The sequence below is a fragment of the Pogoniulus pusillus genome, chromosome 13, assembly GCF_015220805.1.
Source record: "Pogoniulus pusillus isolate bPogPus1 chromosome 13, bPogPus1.pri, whole genome shotgun sequence".
NCBI lineage: Eukaryota > Metazoa > Chordata > Aves > Piciformes > Lybiidae > Pogoniulus > Pogoniulus pusillus.
Genome location: NC_087276.1, coordinates 3,823,446 through 3,840,664, shown reverse-complemented (window position 1 = coordinate 3,840,664; position 17,219 = coordinate 3,823,446). Strand labels below are relative to the sequence as shown.

The window sequence follows — 17,219 nt, the reverse complement described above, 5'->3', positions numbered from 1 at the left end:
GAACACAAATATATCAGGCGTGCGTCTAACACTTTGTCAACTCCAGGATCCTTGTTAGGGTGTCATAAGACTGGAATGGATTTCCAGGGCCCAGCCCAGTGCTGGCTTTCTCTGCTATTACATCAGCAGAACACTGTAAAACTAACACCCTCTTTAAATCCCTCCTAATCTTCCTCAGACCTCCAGTGTTAAGTACTTAGTGAACACTTCCCTTCCTCCAAGACAAACCCCTGGGACCAGGGACTTTCCACTTTCATGTATTACAACAAACATCACTGTAGGATTTGAAAGTCCCCAAGAGTTGCCTGAGACATAAAACTAAGCATCCAAATGAGCTCCTTGTGGCTCTAAGAGAACATTTGTGGTCCTGGACCTTAATACTGGAGTGAAAATGACATAGCTCTGCAGTGACATGGTGATGAATTGAGACCTTTTCATTTACAGTAACTTCTTGCATGATGCACAGCCCTGTCAGCACTGCCTGAGAAAGCAAACAAGCACACACAGACACTGCAGTCTGCTCTTGGGATAATCCTAACCATTCACCTGGGCCACATCCCACAAATTAATGACACCTTGGTGAAGCCAAGCAGGAACAAAGTATCTCACAGGATCACAGGATGTTAGGGGTTGGAAGAGACCCAAGGTGATCATTCAGTCCAACCCCCACCCTGCCAGAACAGGACCACACAATCTAGAACAGATCACAGAGGAACACATCCAGACAGGCCTTGAAAGTCTCCAGAGGAGACTCCACAACCTCTCTGGGCAGCCTGTGCCAGTGCTCTGGGACCCTTACAGTCGAGAAGTTCCCCCTTGTGTTGAGGCAGAACCTCCTGTGCTGCAGCTTCCATCCATTGCTCCTTGTCCTATTCCAGAGAGCAGTAAGCAGAGCCTGTCCCCCCGTCCTGACCCCCAGCCCCCTCAGATGTTTATAAACACTGATTAAATCTCCTCTCAGCTTTCTCTTCTCCAGACTAAGCAGCCCCAGGTCCCTCAGCCTTTCCTCATAAGGCAGTGCCCTTGTAGCTCTATGCTGGACCCTCTCCAGCAGATCCCTGTCCCTCTTCCACTGGGAAGCCCAAAACTGAACACAGTGCTCAAGATGAGGTCTCAGCAGGGCAGAGTAGAGGGGAAGAAGAACCTCCCTTGATCTGCTGGACACACTCTGATTAGTGCCCCCCAGGATGCCATTGGCCTTCTTGGCCACCAGGGCACATTGCTGTGCCATGCATAACTTGTTAGCCACCAGGACCCCCAGGTCCCTCTCCACAGGGCTGCTCTCCAGCAGTCACCTCCCAGCCTATACTGCTGCAGTTTATTATTCCTTCTCAGGTGCAGGACTCTGCACTTGTCCTTGTTGAACCTCATTTGGTTCCTCTGTGCCCTGCTCTCCAGTCTGTCCAGATCTCGCTGGGTGGCAGCACAGCCTTTAGCTGGATCAACCAAGCCTCCCAGCTCGCTGTCAGCAGCAAACTTGCTGACCAGACCCTGTCTGTCTGTCTGTCCCCTCATCAATATCATTGATGAAGATGTTGAACCAGACTGGCCCCAGCACTGATCTCTGAGGACCTCCACTGGTTAAATCTCTCCAGGCAGACCTAGTACCATTGATCACCACTCTCTGAACTCTATCTTGTAACCAGATCCTAATCCACCTCACTGCCTGCTCTTCCACCCCACACTTCCTGAGTGCTCAGGAAATTCTCCCAGATATCTGGAAGGAAGAGACCAATTTGTCTTTGAAATTATAAATCAAAACAGTCTGATAAATTTTACTTGAAATGAGAGGTGAAGGATTTAAACAAGGGAACTCATGGAAATTCTATTTGGTCCCTTTGCATAAATAGTTAAACATCTCATTAAATGGTGGGGTTAATGAAATACCTCCTTCAGTGGTTGGATGAACTCAGTCCTTATTCTGAGTGGATTCATCAAACTTACTCAGAAAGTTTATCACATACACAAAATCTACCTCATATTCCTATAGTTCATAGAATCAACCAGGTTGGAAGACACCTCCGAGCTCATCCAGTCCAACCTAGCACCCAGCTAGAAGGATTTTGCAAGGTGCAAGCAATACTGAACAGCATTAAATATGCTTTTTATCAAGGAGTGAGCAGAAATCCCCTGGAAACCCCACCCTGCATGAGATCTACCTGATGAGCTTCCTAAGATGGATGTGTTTATGCACACCAGGGTTGGCAGAAGTACCTGGTTTGGGGGCTATGAAAATACCTGCAGCAGATGTGGCAGGTCCTGGGAAAATTCAGCTCCTGTCTCATAGCTGCCTCCAGAAAGGTGTTCTCTATATTCTGTTTGACTGCAGATGAATGCAGCCCTTTCAAGGGGCTTTTCACTGAACAACACAAATCACAGAATCAACCAGGGTGGAAGAGACCTCCAAGCTCATCCAGTCCAACCTAGCACCCAGCCCTATCCAATCAACCAGACCATGGCACTAAGTGCCTCAGCCAGGCTTTGCTTCAACACCTCCAGAGACGGTGACTCCACCACCTCCCTGGGCAGCCCATTCCAATGCCAATCACTCTCTCTGACAACAACTTCCTCCTAACATCCAGCCTAGACCTCCCCTGCCACAACTTCACACTGTGTCCCCTTGTTCTCTTGCTGCTTGCCTGGCAGAAGAGACCAACCCCACCTGGCTACAGCCTCCCTTCAGGTAGCTGCAGACAGCAACCAGGTCACTCTGTCATCTGCATTTCTTCTAAGCTTAATGTCTAACTAAGGTGCAGCAACACAGAAAGGAAAAGAAATCCAGCTAGAATTAAAGACACAATAACCAATCTCAAAGAAAACAACAAAGAAAAAGATGCTTTCACAATGGCTCCAATTAATGTGCTCCACTTAGCAGCAGGCTAGGGACATGGAAAAGCCACCACAGATAAGAGTATTTGGTGGGTTGATCGTTTTTCACTATGTGGATATATCCTAATGCACTTGAAATTTGTCTTTCTAATTAACCCAAATTAATTTTCTTGAATGCATTAGGATAGACTTTTGGGAATGAGATGTAGGCTACTAGAATCATTTGGGCTTTGCAGGAAATACCACTCCAGATGTATCTGACAATCCTAGCAGGGTTGTCTTGCTGTGCTTTCAAGCAGAGTCACTCTTTCCATTTAATCTGTTGTTTGCATATTCCTTTCATATATTTTCTACTGACACAAATGTGATCTCAGGCCTCTCTCAACACCTCTGCTAAGCTGCTTTACAACCCTGGCAAAAGCAATCTTAGATTGGTGTCATTAAAGAGATGGTCATTGAGCCTGGCATGAACAGCCTGATCTGAGCACGTTGCCCAGGACTTGAACTCAGCGAAAGGATTACAGATTTTGCTGTGTTTGAAAATCAGGTATCTCACAGACACAGGCTTCTCACAGTCCTCAGCCCCTGGTGCTCCCTGCTACCATCCTCAGTGCAGACCTGAGAGGTTTCCCACACCTACACCCACCTCAACTCTACTCCTTGTGCTGTCCTCCACATCTCTTGTGCCACCTGTGTCACACTGAGAATATGTTGACTCACTACCCAGGGATCAGTGCTGGGCTCAGTCCTGTCCAATATTTTTACTGATGATCTGGACGAAGAGATTGAGTCCAGCATCAGTAAGTTTGCAGATGACACCAAGCTAGGAGCAGGTGTGGAGCTGTTGGAGGGCAGGAGAGCCCTGCAGAGGGACCTGGCCAGGCTGGATGGGTGGGCAGAGGCCAATGGGATGAGATTGAACAAGGCCAAGAGCAGGGTTCTAAACTTTGGCCACAACAACCCCAAGCAGTGCTACAGGCTGGGGACAGAGTGGCTGAGAGCAGCAAGGCAGAGAGGGAGCTGGGGGTGCCAGGAGAGAGTAGCTGAAGCTGAGGCAGCAGTGCCCAGGTGGGCAGCAGAGCCAATGGCATCCTGGGCTGGCTCAGGAGCAGTGTGGCCAGCAGGACAAGGGAGGTTCTTGTGCCCCTGTGCTCAGCACTGCTCAGGCCACACCTTGAGTGCTGTGCCCAGTTCTGGGATTCTCAACTCAAGAGAGATGTTGAGGTGCTGGAAGGTGTCCAGAGAAGGGCAGCAAGGCTGGGGAGGGGCCTGGAGCAGAGCCCTGTGAGGAGAGGCTGAGGGAGCTGGGGGTGTGCAGCCTGCAGAAGAGAAGGCTCAGGGCAGAGCTCATTGCTGTCTGCAGCTACCTGAAGGGAGGCTGTAGCCAGGTGGGGTTGGGCTCTTCTGCCAGGCAAGCAGCAACAGAAGAAGGGGACACAGTCTCAGGTTGTGGCAGGGGAAGTCTAGGCTGGATGTTGTTAGGAAGTTGTTGTCAGAGAGAGTGATTGGCATTGGAATGGGCTGCCCAGGGAGGTGGTGGAGGCACTGTCCCTGGAGGCATTCAAGCAAAGCCTGGCTGAGGCACTTAGTGCCATGGTCAGATTGTCTAGGGCTGGGTGCTAGGTTGGGCTGGCTGAGCTTGGAGGTCTCTTCCAACCTGGTTGACTCTATGATTCTGCCATATCCCTGCTTTTCCACTTCTGTGTCTGAGAGATGCTCATGATGTGTTCAGAACAAAGTAAATACAAAGATGCCTTTGTGCTCCTGGTCATTTAAGGCTAGTATTCACTTATAGTTTTCCCCTTACACAGTTAAAGGAGTTAAGAGGACTGTGTTTTCAAACAGATTGCTAGAAACAGGCCATATTGCCCTTTGCCTCCTTCCATTTTCCCAGGTTTTCTCTGACTGATGAGGTTCTGCCATGTGATCTAGGCCTGTCCCTGGATGCTGAGTTTTGGACATGCCACGTTCATGGGTGATTACACTGCAGAGGAGGAAAGAAGAAATGCCATGGGAAAATGATTGAGAATCTGCCATCTATTCTTGTGAAGCACTTTTGCATGGGTGGAAATTAAGTACCATAGTGACACAGAGAGTGTTCACATCTGCCTTTGCACGATATGCAGCATTGGCCTGAAATATCCTGCTGGCATTATCAACAAGAAGGTCAAATGATGCAATCTGGCTGCATGACACAGGCTAACACACAACAAGGTGAAAGATTTACCTTCTGTCCTCTGCCACAGTTTATTTCATTAATGCATCTGTTTCCAGGAGGGTGGTGTGGTACTGAGATATTTTTCTTTCCTTGGCTAATGGGGCTCTGAGGAAAGGCTGTTCAGAAGGGCTTACAGCAACAGGACTGGGGCAAAGGTTTGAAACTGGAGCAGGGTAGGTTATGTTTGGACATAAGGAGGAAGTTCTTTGCAATGAGGGTGGTAAAATACTGGAACAGGCTGCCCAGGGATCAGGTTGAGGCTCCATCCCCAAAGGCATTCAAGATTAGACTTGATGTGGCCCTGGGCAGCCCAGTTGCATCCTGCTCACTACAAGGGTTTGGGCAAGGTGACCTCTGAGGGCCCTTTCTAACCTGATCTAATCTGTGAGTCTGCAAAACTTGAAACTGAAATGTTTTAAATATTTTATAAACCTTATAAAGGCACAGAGATTTGTATTTGTGCTTATGTTTTATCAGCCAGGTTGGAAGAGACCTCCAAGCTCAGCCAGTCTGACCTAGCACCCAGCCCTGTCCAATCATAGAATCAAGCAGGTTGGAAGAGACCTCCAAGCTCAGCCAGTCCAACCTAGCACCCAGCCCTGTCCAATCATAGAATCAAGCAGGTTGGAAGAGACCTCCAAGCTCAGCCAGTCCAACCTAGCACCCAGCCCTGTCCAATCATAGAATCAAGCAGGTTGGAAGAGACCTCCAAGCTCATCCAGTCTGACCTAGCACCCAGCCTTGTCCAATCATAGAATCAAGCAGATTGGAAGAGACCTCCAAGCTCAGCCAGTCCAACCTAGCACCCAGCCCTGTCCAATCATAGAATCAAGCAGGTTGGAAGAGACCTCCAAGCTCATCCAGTCCAACCTAGCACCCAGCCCTGCCCGATCAACTAAACCATGGCACTAAGTGCTTCATCCAGGCTTTTCTTCCACACTTCCAGGGACTCCACCACCTCCCTTGGCAGATACCTCCTCTATGCTACATAGACCCAGAAGATTTGGTGCTGGAAGACTTCCTTAAAAAATACACAGGTAAATGGATGGGATGAATGGAATAAAACAGCTTATTGTGGCTGGGAACAGGGGAAATGCTCAGCACCAACAGGGAACTCTCCTCAGCTGCAGAGAGGCATCTGGGAAGAAGACTGAATCAGCTTTAAGAAGGCCACCACCCTAGATACATATTTATCTAGAATCACAGAGTCAGGGAATGATAGAACAACTGCAGATGAAAAAGACCTTCAAGATCATCGAGTCCAATCATTATCTAACTCCACCAAGGCTGGTGCTAAATCACATTTCTCAGCACCACATCTTTTACACACCTCCTGGGATGGCAGTTCAACCACCTGCCTGGGGAGCCTGTTCCAGTCTTTGATAATCCTTTCAGTGAGGAAGTTTCTTTTAATGTCCAACCTAAACCTCCTCCAGTGCAACCTGAGCTCACTTCCTCTTGCTACTAGGGAGAACAGACCTAGCCTCATTTAACAAAGATTTGTGCAGCTCCAGAGGCAGGGCTGAAGTCTACAATAACAGACTATGGGTCATGAACTACTGCTCCAGCCCAGAAAAAGAGAGAAAAACTGCCATGAATCCTGCAACTGAAGAGACCCATGAGAAACTCTTGAAAGGAGCAGGGAGTGTTTGTACCACTCCTGTGGCACCAACATTTGGCAGGAATAAATATGCATGAAGGCAGGAGCCCTGGCAAGATCCCCTACCCAATGAAAGGAGATCATCTGGCAATCTCTAGAGAGGAGCAGGCAAGATTGCTTTAGGTACTTGACATTTCTCAGGCAGAAAAAGCCTTCGGTGCCTGCTGGGAACATACACTCCTGTGGAAAGCAAACCATGCTGACGTATTGGTGATACACAGAGAGCTGTGTTGTCTGCTCTAAACATGAAGTAATTAAGAGCTTTTCAACATGGATTACCATGTCCTTGGTGCAACTGTTGCCAGTAAGTTTCCTGAAGGCTCTGCCAGCCATAGAGGGCCTGATCCAAAGCTAAAAGGGAGGAACAGAAGTGAGGATGATTCCTTTTCCTGCCAGGTGCAAGTTCCCTTGAAGAGCCATCTCAAAGTGCACATACTCACAAAGCTTTTGTGAATGCCTCCATCACAGATGCACACAAACACAAGACATGTCCAGCTCTTCAAGGAAGGGGTTTGAGTAGCCTGGAGGTGATGGGATGAAATCAGATCAGCAGTGTCTCCATGCTCATCTGCCCTCTCTGGAGGTGCCCTAGAAGCTCAAGGTGCTCTGCCAGCTGATACTTGGCACCACAACCACTCAAACTACCACATCTGATACTGAGAACCACTCAAACTACCACCCTGGCTCTAGAAGCTCAATGTGCTCTGCTGCCACTCCTTGGCATCAGAACCACTCAAACTACCACCCTGGCTATAGAAGTTCCATGTGCTCTGCCAGCTGCTACTTGGCATCAGAACCACTCAAACCACCACATCTGATCCTGAGAACCACTCAAGCTACCACTCCGGCTACAAAAGCTCGATGTGCTCTGCCAGCCACTCCTTGGCATCACAACCACTCAAACTACCACATCTGATACTGAGAACCACTCAAACTACCACCCTGGCTACAGAAGCTCAATGTGCTCTGCCAGCCACTCCTTGGCATCACAACCACTCAAACCGCCACATCTGATACTGAGAACCACTCAAACTACCACCCTGGCTCTAGAAGTTCCATGTGCTCTGCCAGCTGCTACTTGGCACCACAACTACTCAAACCACCACATCTGATCCTGAGAACCACTCAAACTACCACTCTGGCTACAAAAGCTCGATGTGCTCTGCCAGCCACTCCTTGGCATCACAACCACTCAAACTGCCACATCTGATACTGAGAACCACTCAAACTACCACCCTGGCTCTAGAAGTTCCATGTGCTCTGCTGCCACTCCTTGGCATCAGAACCACTCAAACCAGCACATCTGCTAAACTAGAGGCACAGTGTTCATTGCTAACAAACCTCATCTTCAGTGTTCACACTGCTTGGGCAGGAAGGTCCCCAGTTCATACCCGGGTGCCCCCTCCGATACTGTGATTTCCCAGGACAGGCTGAGCTTTTATTTTCCATCACTTCCAGATCAGTAAAATGTCAAGATTTGCCCACAGTTTCACCAAGTTTTTTTTTTCCTTAAATTAAGTTATTTTTTTTTAAACACAGCAAAATCTGCAAACATTACACATCAGCCCAGGCAAGGACAAGCAAAACTGAGGTCCTAAAGAAAATGAGGTTCCTGGAGCATATTACAGTCCCGTGTAGCACTGAAGAAACTTGGTTGTTGCAAACATTTTGTCACCACCCCAGAACAATATTACTTATTGTAGTTAGCACTCCCTTTACCCAGCACCCGTGAGCGACGTCAGAGCAATCATGAGACCATGCCCTACCAAGCCGGGGGGCCCACCAGGCCCCCCAGCCTTTGAATCCCCTCCACCATTCACCCAGTGATGCACCACAGAGGACTCACTGGTGATGATCCAAGGAGGATCCTTCTGCCCAATTGGGCAAACTTGGGACTTGCCCGTCCTGGGGCCACTTATAAAGGGGAGTGGGTGGGTGGGGGGCTAAGTAGTGACACCTGGGGTGGGAGGAGACTCCAACAAGACCCAGATTGAAAAGGGGAGTGGGTAGGGAGGGCAAAGTGGTGACACCTGGGGTGGGAGGAGACTCCAATAGAATCCAGATTGAAAAGGGGAGTGGGTAGGGAGGACAAAGTGGTGACACCTGGGGTGGGAGGAGACTCCAACAAGACTCAGGTGTTATGAGTTTAGGGGGAAAAAAGGGGGAAAAGCATTGTGCAAGAAAGAAAGAGGTGGATATGGTGGAGAAGGGAGGGAAATCACAGTCTCACAGTATCATCAGGGTTGGAAGAGACCTCACAGATCATCAAGTCCAACCCTTTACCACAGAGCTCAAGGCCAGACCATGGCACCAAGTGCCACGTCCAGTCCTGCCTTGAACAGCTCCAGGGACGGCGACTCCACCACCTCCCCGGGCAGCCCATTCCAGTGTCCAATGACTCTCTCAGGGAAGAACTTTCTCCTCACCTCCAGCCTAAATTTCCCTTGGCACAGCCTGAGGCTGTGTCCTCTTGTTCTGGTGCTGGCCACCTGAGAGAAGAGAGCAACCTCCTCCTGGCCACAACCTCCCCTCAGGTAGCTGTAGACAGCAATAAGGTCTGCCCTGAGCCTCCTCTTCTCCAGGCTAACCAATCCCAGCTCCCTCAGCCTCTCCTCGTAGGGCTGTGCTCAAGGCCTCTCCCCAGCCTCGTCGCCCTTCTCTGGACACGCTCAAGCATCTCAATGTCCCTCCTAAACTGGGGGGCCCAGAACTGAACACAGCACTCAAGGTGTGATCTAAGCAGTGCAGAGTCCAGGGGCAGAATGACCTCCCTGCTCCTGCTGGCCACACCATTCCTGATGCAGGCCAGGATGCCATTGGCTCTGCTGCCCACCTGGGCACACTGCTGCCTCATCTTCAGCTACTCTCTACCAGCACCCCCAGCTCCCTCTCTGCCTGGCTGCTCTCAGCCACTCTGGCCCCAGCCTGTAGTGCTGCTTGGGGTTGTTGTGGCCAAAGTGCAGCACCCTGCACTTGGCCTTGTTAAATCTCATCCCATTGGCCTCTACCAGAAAGCCAGAAACATGCTCTGATTTCAGCTTGTAGACGAGAAGACTCCCCAGAGACCTAATAGTAACCCTCCAGTACCTAAAGGTGGCCAACAAGAAGGTTGAAGAGGGACTGTTTACAAAGGCCTGAAGTGGCAGGATGAAGGGCAGTGGTTTTAAACTAGAGAAGATATTTAGGTTGGATATTGGGAGAAAGATCTTTACCATGGAGGTAGTGGAGCACTGGAATAGGTTGCCCAAGGAGATAGTTGAGGCCCCATCATTGGAGATAGTCATGGTCAGGCTCATCAGGGCTCTGGGCAAACTGAATTAGTGCAGGATGTCCTTGCTGACTGCAGGGGAGTTGGACTAGATGACCTTTGGAGGTCACTTCCAACTCAAATTGTTCTATGATTCTATGAACTCTCTATCTTTAACAGCATCTTACTACGAAGCATGATCTTGGAGGTCTCTTCCAACCTGGTTGATTCTATGATTCTATGATTTATCTGGCCCTAATAAACTGCAAAGTGTAACAGAAACACAGAGGCTGCAACAGCTTCAGCTCTCATCCAGAGGGGAGAAGCAGAGGGCTTAAAATAGCCTTAGTGGAGCCCTACTGAATAAGCAGAACCTGACATTTCTGAAATGAGCTCTTTGTAGTGCAAAGGTTAGGCATAGCTTTCAGACATGCCCAGATAATCTGCCTTCCACAGTTCATTTTGCAAGTCCAGACTGCTGCTGGTCCTCTCAGCCATTGAATCATAGAATCATAGAATCAAGCAGGTTGGAAGAGACCTCCAAGATCATCCAGTCCAACCTAGCACCCAGCCCTAACCAATCAACCAGACCATGGCACTAAGTGCCTCAGCCAGGCTTTTCTTGAAGACCCCCAGGGACGGTGCCTCCACCACCTCCCTGGGCAGCCCATTCCAATGCCAATCACTCTCTCTGGGAAGAACTTCTTCCTAATATCCAGCCTAGACCTACCCCGGCACAACTTGAGACTGTGTCCCCTTGTTCTGTTGCTGGTTGCCTGGGAGAAGAGGCCACCCCCCATCTGGCTACAATGCCCCTTCAGGTAGTTGTAGACAGTAATAAGATCACCCCTGAGCCTCCTCTTCTCCAGGCTAAATGGTTGGTTTACTCTTTGAGGGGAAGCCGAAATAGGAACATGTGTTATTGGATTGGGGTTTTTTATTTGCTGACTGTATAAGGAATGAGTGGAAATGTCTAAAAACTACAGCAGATGCTGTCACTTTCTGTTGTCCTTTGGGTGTTTACCAGCTTCTGTAGTTCACAGACCAAGCCCATTTATTGTGCTCTTCACTGTAACAAACTGAATACAAATACATGTAAGCAGGAAAACTCTCCCCCCAGTCCACATAAGGATCTCCAGCATTCAATTTCTTTCTACCTGAAGGAATGGTTTGGGGTCTAAAAATTCTTTAGTGTCATTGTAAATGCAGATGGAATTAATCTTGCTGCATTTTGAGGGGCACCTCTATCCAAAAAGAGCCTCCAGGAGTGAAAGGAAAGAGAATTTCTTTAATTAAACCCTGAATGCACTGGGTACCCAATCAAAGATGCACAGATCATGATTTACATCACAGAATTCAGCAGAGACAATCCAGCTCTAGGGCAGCACTGAACCTATATATGTGTGAGTAAGGTCAGGACTTGGAGTAACCCCACTGGCTTTACTGAAACGAGCTGCTTGTTCAAAGCTCCACATGCTCTTAAGTGCATTTCTGCACCACTGCTTACACTGGGTCAGATTTCATTATCTTTGTAGATGAGGTTTGAATATTCTTAGTGCAGCTGAATAGAAAGCTGCACAGTCCTCTAAACAGCACAAGGAATCAGCACTTGGGAGACTCAAGTTTAATTCATTCCTTTGTCACAGGCCACAGGGCTGTCAGCCCTTCAGCTCTTTTTTTACCACCTATCTTTTGCCACTTTAAGCTCAAATAATTTCTTTTCACAAGGTTTTTGTTTCAGTTTCATTATTTAGATCCATCTTTGCACGCTGAAAAGCAATGGCAGAAAACAAAAGTGGATTTCATAGAATCACAGAGTGGCTTGGGCTGGAAGGGACCATAATGATCATCTAGACACCTCCTACTAAACCAGATTGCTCAAGGCCTCACCCAGCCTGACTTTGAACACTTCCAGGGTTGCAGTCTCCACAATCTCTCTGGGCAGCCTGTCCCAATGCCTCCCCACTCTCATGGAGAAGAATTGCTTCCTAATGTCAACTGTAAATTCATCTTCTAGCTTGAACCCTTAGCCTTTATCCTGTCAGTGCCATGCCTTTGTTACAAGTACCTCTCCAACCCTGTGCTGGGCAGCAGGGCAAGGGAGGGGATTCTGCCCCTTGGCTCTGCTCTTCTCAGCCCCCACCTGCAGCCCTGGGTGCAGTTCTGGAGCCCCCAGCACAAGGACATGGAACTGTTGGAGTGAGTCCAGAGAAGCCACAAAGATGTTCAGAGGGCTGCAGCAGCTCTGCTATGAGGACAGGCTACAAGAGTTGGGGCTCTGCATCATGGAGAAGAGAAGGCTTTGAGGAGACCTCATAGTGGCCTTGCAGTATCTGAAGGGGGCTACAGGAAGGCTGGGGAGGGACTATTGACAAGGTCTGGTAATGACAGGACAAGGGGGAATGGGTTTGAACTGGCAGAGGGGAGATTGAAAGTAGATGTTAGGAAAGGGTTGTTTGCAGTGAGGGTGGTGAGACACTGGCACAGGTTGCCCAGGGAGGTTGTGGCTGCTCCCTGCCTGGAGGTGTTCAAGGCCAGGTTGGATGAGGCCTTGAGCAACCTGTTCTAGTGGGAGGTGTCCCTGCCTATGGCAGGGGGTTGGAACTGAATGATCTTTGAGGTCTCTTCCAACCTAAACCATTCTATGGTACTATGAACTATCCTATATGTCACTTCAAATATCAGAAGGCTGCTCTAAGGTCACAGAATTAAGCAGGTTGGAAGAAACCTCTAGGATCACAAGTCCACCCTATCACCTAATCCTTCTAATTAACCCATGGCACTAAGTGCCTCATCTGGCCTCCTTTTAAACACCTCCAGGGATGGTGACTCCACCACCTCCCTGGGTAGCCCATTCCAATGCCAATCACTTTCTGTGAAGAATTTCTTCCTAGTGTCCAAGCCTAAACCTGCCCTGGCCCAGTTTGAGACTGTGTCTTCCTGTCTCTTTGGAGCTTTCTGCTCTCCAGGCTAAATTTAAGTGTACCTGCCAGAAACATGCAGTGCTGAACATGCACCTTTTCACAGAATCACAGAATGAACCAGGCTGGAAAAGACCTCCAAGATCATCGAGTCCAACCTATCCCCTAACCCTTCTAATTAACTAACCCACGGCACTAAGTGTCTCATGCAGCCTCCTCTTAAACACCTCCAGGGATGGGGCAATCCACCACCTCCCTGGGCAGCCCAGTCCAATGCCAATCACTCTTTCTGTGAAGAATATAATCTTTGCTCCTTTCCCACCTCACATTTCTCCCTTTTCCCCCCAAACCCACAGCACCTGGGAGCTGTTGCAGTCTCCTCCCACCCCAGGTGTGACCACTTTGCCCTCCCTGCTCACTCCCCTTTATAATAGGCCCCAGAAGAGGCAGCAGCCCTAAGTTTGCCCAACTGGGCAGAGGATCCTCCTCTTGTCACCATTGGTGAGTCTCCCCTTCTGGTGAGTGTGCACTGGGTGAATGGTGGAGGGGATTAAAAAGGCCGGGGGGCCTGGTGGCCCCCCGGCTATGTAGGGCTAGGCTTGATGATTGATTGCTCTAACCGTCACCCATGGGTGCTTTCACAGCATCATCAGGGTTGGAAGAGACCTCACAGAGCTCAAGGCTAGACCATGGCACCACCTCCCCGGGCAGCCCATTCCAGTGTCCAATGACTCTCTCAGGGAAGAACTTTCTCCTCACTTCCAGCCTAAATTTCCCCTGGCACAGCTTGAGGCTGTGTCCTCTTGTTCTGGTGCTGGCCACCTGAGAGAAGAGAGCAACCTCCTCCTGGCCACAACCTCCCCTCAGGTAGTTGCAGACAGCAATAAGGTCTGCCCTGAGCCTCCTCTTCTCCAGGCTAACCAATCCCAGCTCCCTCAGCCTCTCCTCGTAGGGCTGTGCTCAAGGCCTCTCCCCAGCCTCGTTGCCCTTCTCTGGACACGCTCAAGCATCTCAATGTCCCTCCTAAACTGGGGGGCCCAGAACTGAACACAGCACTCAAGGTGAGGTCTAACCAGTGCAGAGTACAGGGACAGAATGACCTCCCTGCTCCTGCTGGCCACACCATTCCTGATGCAGGCCAGGATGCCACTGGCTCTCTTGGCCACCTGGGCACACTGCTGGCTCATGTTCAGGTGGGTATCAATCAGCACCCCCAGATCTCTCTCTGTCTGGCTGCTCTCCAGCCACTCTGACCCCAGCCTGTATCTTTGCATGAGGTTGCTGTGGCCAAAGTGCAGCACCCTGCACTTGGAGCTATTGAAGCCATCCCCTTGGACTCTGCCCATCTGTGCAGGCAGTCAAGGTCCTGCTGCAGAGCCCTTCTGCCTTCCAACTCAGTCACATCTGCCCCCAGCTTGGTGTCATCTGCAAATATCCCTTCCAGCCTAAACCACTCTATGATTCTCTGGTTTTGTCTGCTTAATGTCCTGCTTCTGAATACTTTGGCTAAATTGAGAGTCCCATTAATCAAATAGTGGAGAAAGTGATCTTGGTGGTGAACAGTTGGTGCCTCCCATCTGATGTCCATCAAGGTTTCTTCAAGGTGAGCAAAGTGAAGGCTGAACTCCCTGGGTGCAGCCATCAGCCTACCAAAACCCAGTTAAGCCCTGGAATTTCTGAAGGCAAATATTTTTGCACATAGGCATGAAAGGTACACAGAAAAGATGCATCTGAGCAAATTACTCCTACAGAAGCACCATCACCAGGTTGAGGTAACATCAGAGAATACAGCTCTGTCACAAAAACCTTTGGCTTTCAGAATAACATTGTCCTCATGGACACAAGTCCTTTTCCCTGCAGGTTTTCATCTCCTCTGGAAGATGCTAGTAGGAAAAAACAGAGGGAAAGGATTCTGGAGGAGGGAAAGAACATTCCTTCAAAGAGCTCTGCAAAGCAATAGGTGCTTGCAGCACAGCGATTTCATGCACTACATATTTCTTCTCTATGCTTAATCTATTGGCTCTTACTGGAAATGATTTGGGCATTTTCAGAGGACAAAACCACACTCAAAATGAAAGGACTAAAGGACAATGTCATAAAACAAGGCTGATATGATTGCTACTTGAGTGTCTCATGGCTATGATTAAGGAGATTTCAGAGCCCTTTATTTTAGCTACAGCTTCTCTAGGTTTTGGGAATGATTGATTTCTGCTCTCATTCGAGGTGGTGGAAACCTAGTGGCTTCAGCAGCAATGTTCCACAACTGAACACCAGCATAATGGAGAGCAGAATGGGGTCCTGCAGTTGCATTCAAGTCTGTTTTTATCACAAACAGCAAAATAAGAGGCACCACAGCAGAAGATGTGCTGCCCAAAGGTAAAGCTTAGGGATCTATATGAGGGCTGCAACCCTGAATTCTCAGCCCCAGCACCATGTCTCATGCACTTTGTACATGCCAAGGCAGCCACACCTTCCTGGGGTTCACCTAAGTCCTGCTACCAGAATCTCCTTCCAGCATAGCAGGGCTGCAGATCTTTTGTGGTCCCAAAAGGAGGATAGACCCAAAGATGCCTGCATCAGGGGCAGTGTGGGCAGCAGGACAAGGGAGGTTATTGTGCCCCTATGCTCAGCACTGCTCAGGCCACACCTTGAGTGCTGTGTCCAGTTCTGGGCCCCTCAATTCAAGAGAGATGTTGAGGTGCTGGAAGGTGTCCAGAGAAGGGCTCCAAGGCTGGGGAGGGGCCTGGATCACAGCCCTGTGAGGAGAGGCTGAGGGAGCTGGGGGTGTGCAGCCTGCAGAAGAGGAGGCTCAGGGCAGAGCTCATTGCTGTCTGCAACTACCTGAAGGGAGGCTGTAGCCAGGTGGGGTTGGGCTCTTCTGCCAGGCAAGCAGCAATAGAACAAGGGGACACAGTCTCAGGTTGTGGCAGGGGAGGTCTAGGCTGGATGTGAGGAGGAAGTTGTTGTCAGAGAGAGTGATTGGCATTGGAATGGGCTGCCCAGGGAGGTGGTGGAGACACTGTCCCTGGAGGTGTTGAAGCAAAGCCTGGATGAGGCACTTAGTGCCATGGTCTGGTTGACTGGCTAGGGCTGGGTGCTAGGTTGGACTGGATGAGCTTGGAGGTGTCTTCCGACCTGGCTGATTCTATGATTCTATGCCAGGATATTTCCAAACCTTTGGAATATCAGCATGTTGGTGAGGGTCTCTCCCCAAACTGCCATGCTCCAGAGCAGGCCAGCTTCCAGGTTTTCTGCTCTGCAGTGGACATGCTGAGCTCTCCTTGTTGTCATGCCCCACAGGAAAAAGGTTTCCAAAAGCTTGCAGGAAATTGCAAAGGGAGTAAGTGTCCTCCTGAATGCCCAACCTCATACTTGCATATGTTGGAACGTTCCAGTTCTATAAAAAGAGTAATAGATATCCCTGATTTTTTCTAGATGACACTGAACAGGGAAACAAAAGGGAAAAAAAATAACAGAAAGAAGAAAATTAATTCCTAATCCTTTGCAATCAAGTCTCTTCACAGGGAGAGTGATTTCCCATTGGAATGGGCTGCCCAGGGAGGTGGTGGAGGCACCGTCCCTGGGGGTCTTCAAGAAAAGACTGGATGAGGCACTTAGTGCCATGGTCTGGTTGATTGGACAGGGCTGGGTGCTAGGTTGGTCTGGATGATCTTGGAGGTCTCTTCCAATCTGATTGATTCTATGATTTTATGTACTGTTCACTGAAGCTAAAAGTTATTGTCAGTTGGCACAGCCCTGGAAAGGCAGCAAAAGCAAGATCTGGGATAAGTAAGACCAGAAAAGCAAATCTGAATCCTGAATCATCCTCCTTTGACAGGAGAATAATGAAGGCAAACAAAAAAACCCTCACAGCAACATCTTTTAGGTTGCAATGATTTCTGAGTATCCACTGGGAAAAGCATCCATGAACTAGTGTGGCCAGAGACACAGGACCTGTGACACTGCAGGGGTAAGAGCTGCAGCAGCTCCAGTGGAAGCAGTTCCAGCAGTCCCAATGGAAGCTGGCTCTGAGGAGGAAGAAGTGGGAGGATTAGTGGGGAATTGGGAATCTCAGTGAAGGATCCTCCTGCTGCCCACACCAGCAGCCACTGTTAATGTAGTGCTGGTCTGTTCTGCTCCAGAGCCTCCAGCCTGCATATGCCAAAGAGATTTTTGCAGCCAGAGAAGCACTAGCACTAACAAAAATTCCTGTAGCTGTATAATCTGAAGGAATTGTAGCTATAGAAAGCCACTTGGCATGGGAATTATCCATCTCAAGCACTATTAGATGGATTATGTGGAGAGTGTGCAAACAGAACTACTGAATCATGCTTGCAGAGACAT

At 49.3% G+C, this 17,219-nt stretch overlaps 1 protein-coding gene and 1 long non-coding RNA gene across 4 annotated transcripts in view; both read right to left on the bottom strand.

The window, feature by feature from the left end:
- Positions 1–17,219, bottom strand: part of NYAP2 (neuronal tyrosine-phosphorylated phosphoinositide-3-kinase adaptor 2) — a 191,709-nt gene that overhangs the window by 72,504 nt on the left and 101,986 nt on the right. The gene's annotated exons all lie outside the window — the stretch shown is intronic.
- LOC135180414 (uncharacterized) lies at positions 4,662–7,228 on the bottom strand. The gene is made up of 3 exons (XR_010304420.1): positions 7,144–7,228; positions 6,987–7,058; positions 4,662–4,813 (listed from the first exon to the last, which is right to left on the bottom strand). It is a non-coding gene; the product is annotated as an uncharacterized LOC135180414 (long non-coding RNA).